Below are 8,275 nucleotides of genomic sequence, written 5' to 3' on the forward strand. Positions count from 1 at the left end.
TAAGAAGGACAATAAGACGAAGGATAGAGAAAAGGTCCATTTCACTGAAGAAGTGGAGGAGGTTGAAAGAAGAAAGTCCAAGGAAGAGAAGCATTAGAAGCAAGAGCTCGTGACATCACCATAGGGAAATATGAAGGACCGCGGCAACAAAGTCTATGTTAGTCAACTTTGAAGGGTATAGCTCTGGTATCCTCATTGGAAGATCAAAGGAAGAAGTCATCTAGGATAAGTCTCATCATACATCAGTTTAAAAGAGAAACATTTGCTGAATAAGGATATGCGAGATGGAATCCTCGTTGAAGGATTCACCGATCTAGAAAGGAAGCAAGGTTTTCAACAGGAACTCCAACTTGTGGAGTTCATGGGATGATGGTATCATGACATGAGAGATGAAGCAGATCAACGGGTTGAAGATCTTTTCAATCAAGGAAGCTGCTGAAAGAAGCCTAGATGACCTGAAGGTAAAATGAGGTATGTATGTTTGTATTTAATATTATAAAGTCATGTCGTATGGTTGCAGGTAACAAAGATCACTACTATTTTGAGAAGCATGATCAAAGGAAAGGAATCTCCTCCTATGAAAGAATGTCGGAAGGCATGAGTATGAGGTGGTTGACATAATATGTCCTCATATGAAGTATGAGGTGGTTGACTACGATTGAGGAACTCTGATTGGAAGCCCCTGGGAATGAAGTGTGTGAAAAGGTAGGAAGAGATCGTGATAATATGCAACGAAGGTAGAAGGCATTCAACATTTGAAGTCCAAGAAGATTTGACTAGAAGATCTCCCAGAAGAATGTGAAGACTCTGATGGAAGTCGGAAAAAGATAGAGACCCTTGACACTGAACATTTGTGGGAGATGTGTCAATCTACATGCAAGATGTTGATACTTACAAGAAGATGTCATGGTGAAAGATCATCACAAAGGTAAATCTGATTTGAAGTGTTCAGTGATTATTTTTGAACTAACATCTGGTTGGGCTTATGTAGGACTGTCAAAGGGAAGATCTGTGAATGACTTCCAAGCAGACCATATAGAAGGATGTAATGTCCTTTTGAGAAATATGGCATGAAAGCAGAATGACATGAAGCAAAGCCAGATGGAAAATCTGATAGATCACTTTCTGATGAGTTAAGGACATGACTAACTCATGGATAAAAGTGATGGATGATTTGTGCCCTATATATAGAAGTTCCCAAAAGTTGAAGACTCCTTAAAGAAATTCATGACATCGAAGAAAGGAGCTCTTCATGTAGCTAATTGTTTTAGGATCTCCACATGAAGAGCTGCTATAGGTCCTTGGTTAAGAGGGAGCCTAAGAAGAAGTTTCTTACTTGGAAGAAACTTAGAAATTCCTAAGACGGAAGCTTAGGTACATTCCTCTATGATAGGAATGAGTACATTGCTTTAATAAGGCCCCCTGGTATAAGGAGTAATAGGCATGTTGTTTTGTGCTTCACCTGAGAAGACAGAATGGAGGATTGTGTAATCATTTGGCATCTGATGCTCTTGTGGGATGAGATAGGGAATCCCATGGAAGAGTAGTCGTGGAGGACCGATATTCTTTTGGGGACTGGGGAGTCCAAGAAAATAATAGTCCTCTTGGAGAATATCCTGAGAAAACTCAGGTGGGGTATGTTCTGAGAGGGACAATGATGAGTATGTCTATAAATCATTAGTCTCGTTGGCATTTTTCTCTGATCTTATGGAAGAGATAGAGTTGTTAGTCAAGGCCTTGCTATATAAATGTTGGTTGGTATGATGCTACACAAATGAGTTACAAATCCGAATTCTTCTCATGAGAGATTCTTCAGAATGAGAAAGTCCAAGGTACCATTATGAATACCTCCCTAGTTAAGAGGAAGTGTTGAAAAGTGTAACTAGGTTCGGTCTTAATAATGACATGTAATTATGATTTTATGTAAAGACATGTAAATAAGAAAAATGTAAAATATTATGTTGACTTGATTCATGGGTTTCATGAGCAAGGGATTTTGTTTTTGAGTCAAGACTCCCGTTGAGAGTCTTTAGGTTTATTCATCTAGACGTAAAAGAGTCATTGTTATGTAAATGAAGTCATGTTACACTTTGTAATAGGTCATCTTGTCTATGTAAAGTATCCTCCAAAGAACTTGTCACCAAACCTCTTCAAGTCGGCCTACAAACATTGAAGGAGCTGCCAGAACAAGTCGGCCTACAAACATTGATGGAGTTGCCAAAACAAGTCGGCCTATATTTAACCGTAAAGTCGACCTAAAGACCCAGAGAAGAGGGGTATAAGTAGGGGAACTCGGCCTCCATTCTAAGCATCAAGTTCGAACTCATTTTCCAGCGAAGAAGTGCAAAAAGAAGTGCAAAAAAGAGGCAGAGAGAAAGGGTTTTCTCTAAAGAGAAAAGGACACTCTTCTAGGGTATCGAAGGAAGAATCTTCTGGGGCAAACGAAGTAGAATCTTCTGGAGCAGCGAAGTAGGATCTTCTGGGGCAGCGAAGAGATATCTTCTAGGGCAACAGTATCTTCTAGGGCAGCAGTATCTTCTGGGGCAGCGAAGAAGGAATCTTCTGGGAGGCAGTGAATAGGTTTCTTTTGGATAGCGAAGGAAGGAATCCTCTGAAATAGAGAAGTAGAGACCAAGTTTCTCTAGAAGACCTAGAGACCAAGATTCTCTAGGGAAATTGTGAAGGTGCAACATAAGAAGTAGAGACCGAGTTTCTCTAGAAGGAGCAAGAGAAGGAAGGACAAGGAAGACCAGGTTGGTGACAAGGTTCTTGAAGAGGATACTAGAGTCAAGGGTCAATGTCATGGTCTTGGTACTTATCAATTGAAGATCTAGAAGAAGAATTTTATCGGGTTTTCCTCTCTAGAGGTGAGAGGTTTTGGCCCTGGCTAGAGAAGCCTATATTTTGTGTCACTTGTCTTTATTTTGGTAATTTCTTGATGAAAAAGAACACACTAATAGACTAACAAAGTGAAAATCATAAATAACTGAAGAACAAGCATATCACAAGCAATTTTCAGGCAGAGAAATCGTTAACATTGAATTCCATAGATTTCTCAACACAAGGATCTAACTGCCAAATTCCAGAGATTTCTTTGGTCAGGACTGCAGATTGGTTGCAAATGGGCTCTAGTGGCCTGGGACAAATTATGTAAACCAAAGGTCCATGGAGGCCTTGGGATAAAAGATCCAGATATATTGTCACATGCCCTTAGTGCCAAAGTGTGGTGGTGGTGGCTGCAGGGAGGCTAAGAGATCTCGAAGATAATTTGGTCATTTAAATATGGCACTGTTGGCTGGAAGGACCCTCTGAATAACCATCATAACCTACCGAATGGCTCCTCTATTTGGAATCAGGTAAAAGAACATAGGGATCTTATACAGGATCACAGTTTTTGGGAAATCATGAATGGGTGCAAGGCTAGATTTTAGGATGAGGCATGGATTCAACACCCCAAATTAAACCAGGAGGAAATTCTTAGGGATATCCAAGCCTTTACCACTCATTTGGGAGCTGAGAGAGTAAAGGATTTCTGGCAAGAAACCAACCAGATGTCGAAATGGCAAGAGTGGAAATCCTCAGCGCATTGGCTAGCCCATGAACCACCTCTGGATTGGGAAGCCCTTACTCTGATCCTCCGACAACGCCCTATTCTCAACAATGGGGAACCTGACAAGTTGCATTGGGGTCATCTTCCGACAGGTATGTTCTCTCTTAAAGAAGCTTATTTGATTTTATCTGCCTCAGGGGATCTAGATCTTGATCCTTTATGGAAACAGATCTGGTATTCCAAGCTCTGGCCAAAGGTTTCGTTCTTTCTATGGTTAATTGGGCAAGGCAAGCTTCTCACATGGGACAAAATCAGAAAAAAAAAGTTTTTGTGGTCCTTCTCGATGTCCTCTCTGTTGTAGTGAGGAAGAAACAACTAACCATTTACTAAACTTCTGCTCAAAGGCAAGGGAGATTTGGGACCAGATTGCCTCATTGTTTGGGGCGATTGACCGATCAAATAATAGTCTTAAAGAATCAATGGAGATGTGGCATTGGACACTCTTTAAAAACCCCATTGTCAATAGGGCATGGTGTATTTCACAAGGATTTGTCCTCTGGAACCTTTGGAAAGCAAGAAACCGAGCAGTATTCCACTCAGAAGCCATCCAAGCCGACCAAGTGTGGAAAGTTGTGCTATGTAATATCAAGGAAACCATCTCTATTTCCCGTTGGTCAAAGGATGATTGGAAAGTAGAGAGTAGGGAACGTGACATTTTGACAGCTCTAGCTCTTAGCCTGGACTCCATTGCTCTGGGACTTGCTGGCCTTCCACCAATGAGAGAACGCTCACCCAACACCTTCCTCCGACCCCCACCGGGGTTCTTCAAACTTAACTTTGATGGTGCCTCTAAAGGCAACCCAGAACTGACAAGTCTCGAGGGTGTAATCTGTAATGACAAGGGGCAAGCGGTGAAGTTTTTGCAGCCTCATGTGGTAGTTCCACCAATAATGTGGCTGAATTCCTGGCGATGGAGAAAGGATTGCAAGTTGTTGTGGAAATGGGGGTGACAAAACTGCAGGTCACGGGAGATTCTAAAATTGCAATCTCCATGCTGCAAAATTTGATCAATGGGTCCCCTGGACAGAGTGATCAAGAGTTCAAAGCTTGAGCTTATCAGTGAGCATATTCACTCCAGGCTCCCCTCCTTCGAATATGTAATCATAGAGCACGTTGACCAGGAAGGTAACAAGGCGGCAGACAAACTCGCCAACTGGGGAAGTGATCATCAGGGTCAGGAACTCATCGAGGACTGGCCCCCACTTTCACAAGACATCCACCTTGGGGAGTGCAGAAGGATCATGGCTCGAAAGAGGCTTCCCCGATGGGGGTGATAAACCAAGCTAATGAAGTAATGCATGGGCATTCATGACTACCACCTAGCCGATGGTGCGAGGACCAGCCTCCCCGTCCTCTCAAGGCACCTTGTGTACGGTAGGTGTTATTGTTGTTTGTGAGTGTTAAAATTGGCAACTAGGGCCAAACTCCATGTGAGTCATCTTATTAATGGATGCTGATATTTTTCTTGCATCCCTCTCATCGAGAGGTGTAGGATTGATCTAAATATCATTCGATTCCGATAAGTATTCATGGAGATATGAATTTATTTGTGTTATGGGACAATTCGTCAAGGTCGGCCAGCAACCAAATAAACCCCACTTGTGTTCAACGTTTTAGTATAAATAGAGGTGGCCTTCAAGTCATTTCAACACACTTGGGATCTCTTACTCTCTACTTGTCTTTGGGTTTTAGTAGGAGGAAAGATCCTAAGGGATAACGCTGCCCTAATCCAGAGGGCAGAAGCTGGAGCCTGGAATAGTCGGAACTGCCGGAACTGCCGGGAGAAGCCGGAATAGCCGGAACTGCCAGAATTTCCAGGAAAAGCAGGAACTGCAGAAATTGTCAGGAATAGTCGAAACTGTCGGGAATTGCCGGGAACTGCCGGAACTGCCGAGAAAAGCCGGAACTGCCGATAAAAGTCGGAACTGTTGGAACCGCCGAGAATTGTCGGAACTGTTGGGAAAAGCCGGAACTACCAGAATTGCCGGGAATAGCCAGAATTGTCGGGAACTGCCAGAACAACCGGGAAAGCTAACGCAGAGGGTAGAAGCCGGAACTGCTGTGAAAAGCCAGAACTGCTGGGAAAAGCTAGAACTGCCAGGAATAGTCGGAACTACCAAGAACAGCTGGAACAGCCGGAACTGCCGGGAACTGCCGGAACAGATGGGAAGCTGACACAGAGGGCAGAAGCCGGAACTGCTGGGAACAGCTGGAATTTCCGGAACTGTCAAAACTGTCGGAACTACCAGGAACAGCTGGAATTGTCGGAACTGTCGGAACTACCGAGAACTACCGGGAACAACTGGAACTGCCAAACTACCAGGAACTGTCGGAACAGCCGAAGCATCTGTCTCTAAAGGAAAGCAGCATGCAAGGGACAACTAACTAACATTGGGACAGTTGTATGGTACTTAGCAGCAAATACACCAAGCATGGAATGTTACAGCTAGCATGCTAGGGACAACAAGCATGCTAGGGACAACAAGCAAGCAAGGACAACACGCAAGCAAGATGTAGCCAACACATAGGTCAGTATGGCAACATGGTGCAGCAATGGCACATAATGGAATACAGTGATGGGTACAGTCATGATTAATGAAGCGTGACGAGGTGCAGCATAGTGATGATGGTTGCAGCATGGTGCAGCACGGCAAGGTGCAACATGATGACGAAATGCAGCACAACGATAGGTGAAGGAGTCACCTTGGAGAATCAGTTGAAGTAGCATGTCTTCAACTAATCTCATGTATCATCTTCTTAGAAATGATCTATGCTCTTATCTAGATAAGTCAATATGTTGACTTCTGTTGTAAACGTACCATCTCTCTCTCTCTCTGTTGAACTATTGAAGAACATATAAGAAGAATTGATCAAGGGTTTCCCCACATTGGAGTTTGTCCCTGGCTAGCACCACATCTTGTGCCCCCTTGTTTGGCTTGTCTTCTGCGATTTATGTTTATGTTCTATCTGCAGTTTACTTTAATGCTGATGTGATTGCTAATCTGGAAAAGATATTGAGCTAACTGTGAAAATTGAAATAAATTACTCTAAGCATAGAACATACCTAAAATTAACATGGTATCAGAGGTGAGGTGAAGACAATGCCCAAGCAAGAGTGAAAGAGCAATCATCGAAGATAGTTGGGAAAGAACAAAAGGATCAGTGGATTCCTCATCCCTTTTTAAATTTGTTAGAAATTATATATATTACAAGAAAATGGAACACATAGAATATTGCATAAATATAAACACAAAAAACGCATAAAAGCAAAGAGACACAGATATACGTGGTTCACCCAGTTTGGGCTACGTCCACCCCGAATAGCCAGTCCTTCCTTTCTATTATCCAGCAAAATGAAGAGACACAACCTACAGCAAATCCGCTGTAATATCATCTGTTTTCTCTCACAGTCTCACCTCTTTGTTTCTCACTCGAAGAATACACATCTATTACACAGCCTCAATACAAATGCCCTCATACAAAGAGAGGGGTTGCCTTCTAGGGCAAAAACCCTAAATTAAACATAAGTTCTACCGTCAGATCATCCGCCTAATGAACAGCCCAGATTGACTAGAAATTACTATACTTTTACAAGGCGATTTTACCTTTGTTTTTAGCTTCGAGGGCACTGCTCCCGAAACCCCCGCCGGGGGGACCGCTGGCCCCCGGACCCGCCAGTCGGGGGGATCGACCCCCCGAACCCCTGCGGGGGGACAAGTCCCCCTCCGCACCCCCCCGCATGGAGGGGTGTACAAACTTCCTGGGGTATACATCAGGCTGAAACAAAGACCTCTAAATAATCATGCTCCACACCAACAAAATTCACCGAGGGTGAAGTCGAAGCAGAGAATATTATCAGAATGGCGCAGCGGAAGTTTCTGATGGCCTACCTAATGATCACTTCAATGGAAGTCCGGATCTAAGGGTGGAAGGAAAGATAGATGCCTTGGTTGTGATAAGTTTTGTCATTATGAGAAGGAGTGTCTGAGGTAGGGACACATCACTTGATGATGATAACAATCATTCCAGGGACATCTTCAATGATCAGAGGAATGACAGGTAATGCAGGTCATCAAGGAAACGACCGACTCTTCAAAGAAAGCAAGGAACCCCAGGTATGAAGAATCAAATGTTGTTTCTGATAAGATAAAGAAGCGTTATCTTGTATTGGCCCTCTCCTTCAGACTCTTTAGGAATCTGGCTTATTGATTGTAGTGCTTCAAGGCACTTCATTGGATAGAAGGGTGCTCTCTCTAATTTGGTAGAGATGGAAACAATCGTGGGATTATACTTGGAGCCAATGCCACCTATCCCGGAAAGGGTGTAGGGAATGTTACCCGTCAATTGAATGAGGGTAACTCGATTCATTTACAGAATCTCTTTTATGTACCTGATCGCAAGAAGAACCTGGTGTCCATCTCGGAAATGGAAGTCAAAGGTTTCAGGGTGGCATTCATCGATGGAAAGGTGTGTGTAAAAAATAGAATTTTCCAAGATGGTTTTTTTCTCATGGGTTAAGGGTTGGCAATTTGTATCAAGTTGTAGGATGGTCCATTGGGGATCATGTCAATTGACATATCGCATCTATAACACCGTGGTCTACCTATGGACCCTACCGATGTGAGTCAGATGGTGATAAGGATGCCTAAATTCAAGAAGACATGA

This window comes from Pinus tabuliformis, chromosome 7 (assembly GCF_031772625.1).
Source record: "Pinus tabuliformis cultivar Carrire ecotype Pingquan chromosome 7, CPIR1, whole genome shotgun sequence".
NCBI classification, from domain to species: Eukaryota; Viridiplantae; Streptophyta; class Pinopsida; order Pinales; family Pinaceae; genus Pinus; species Pinus tabuliformis.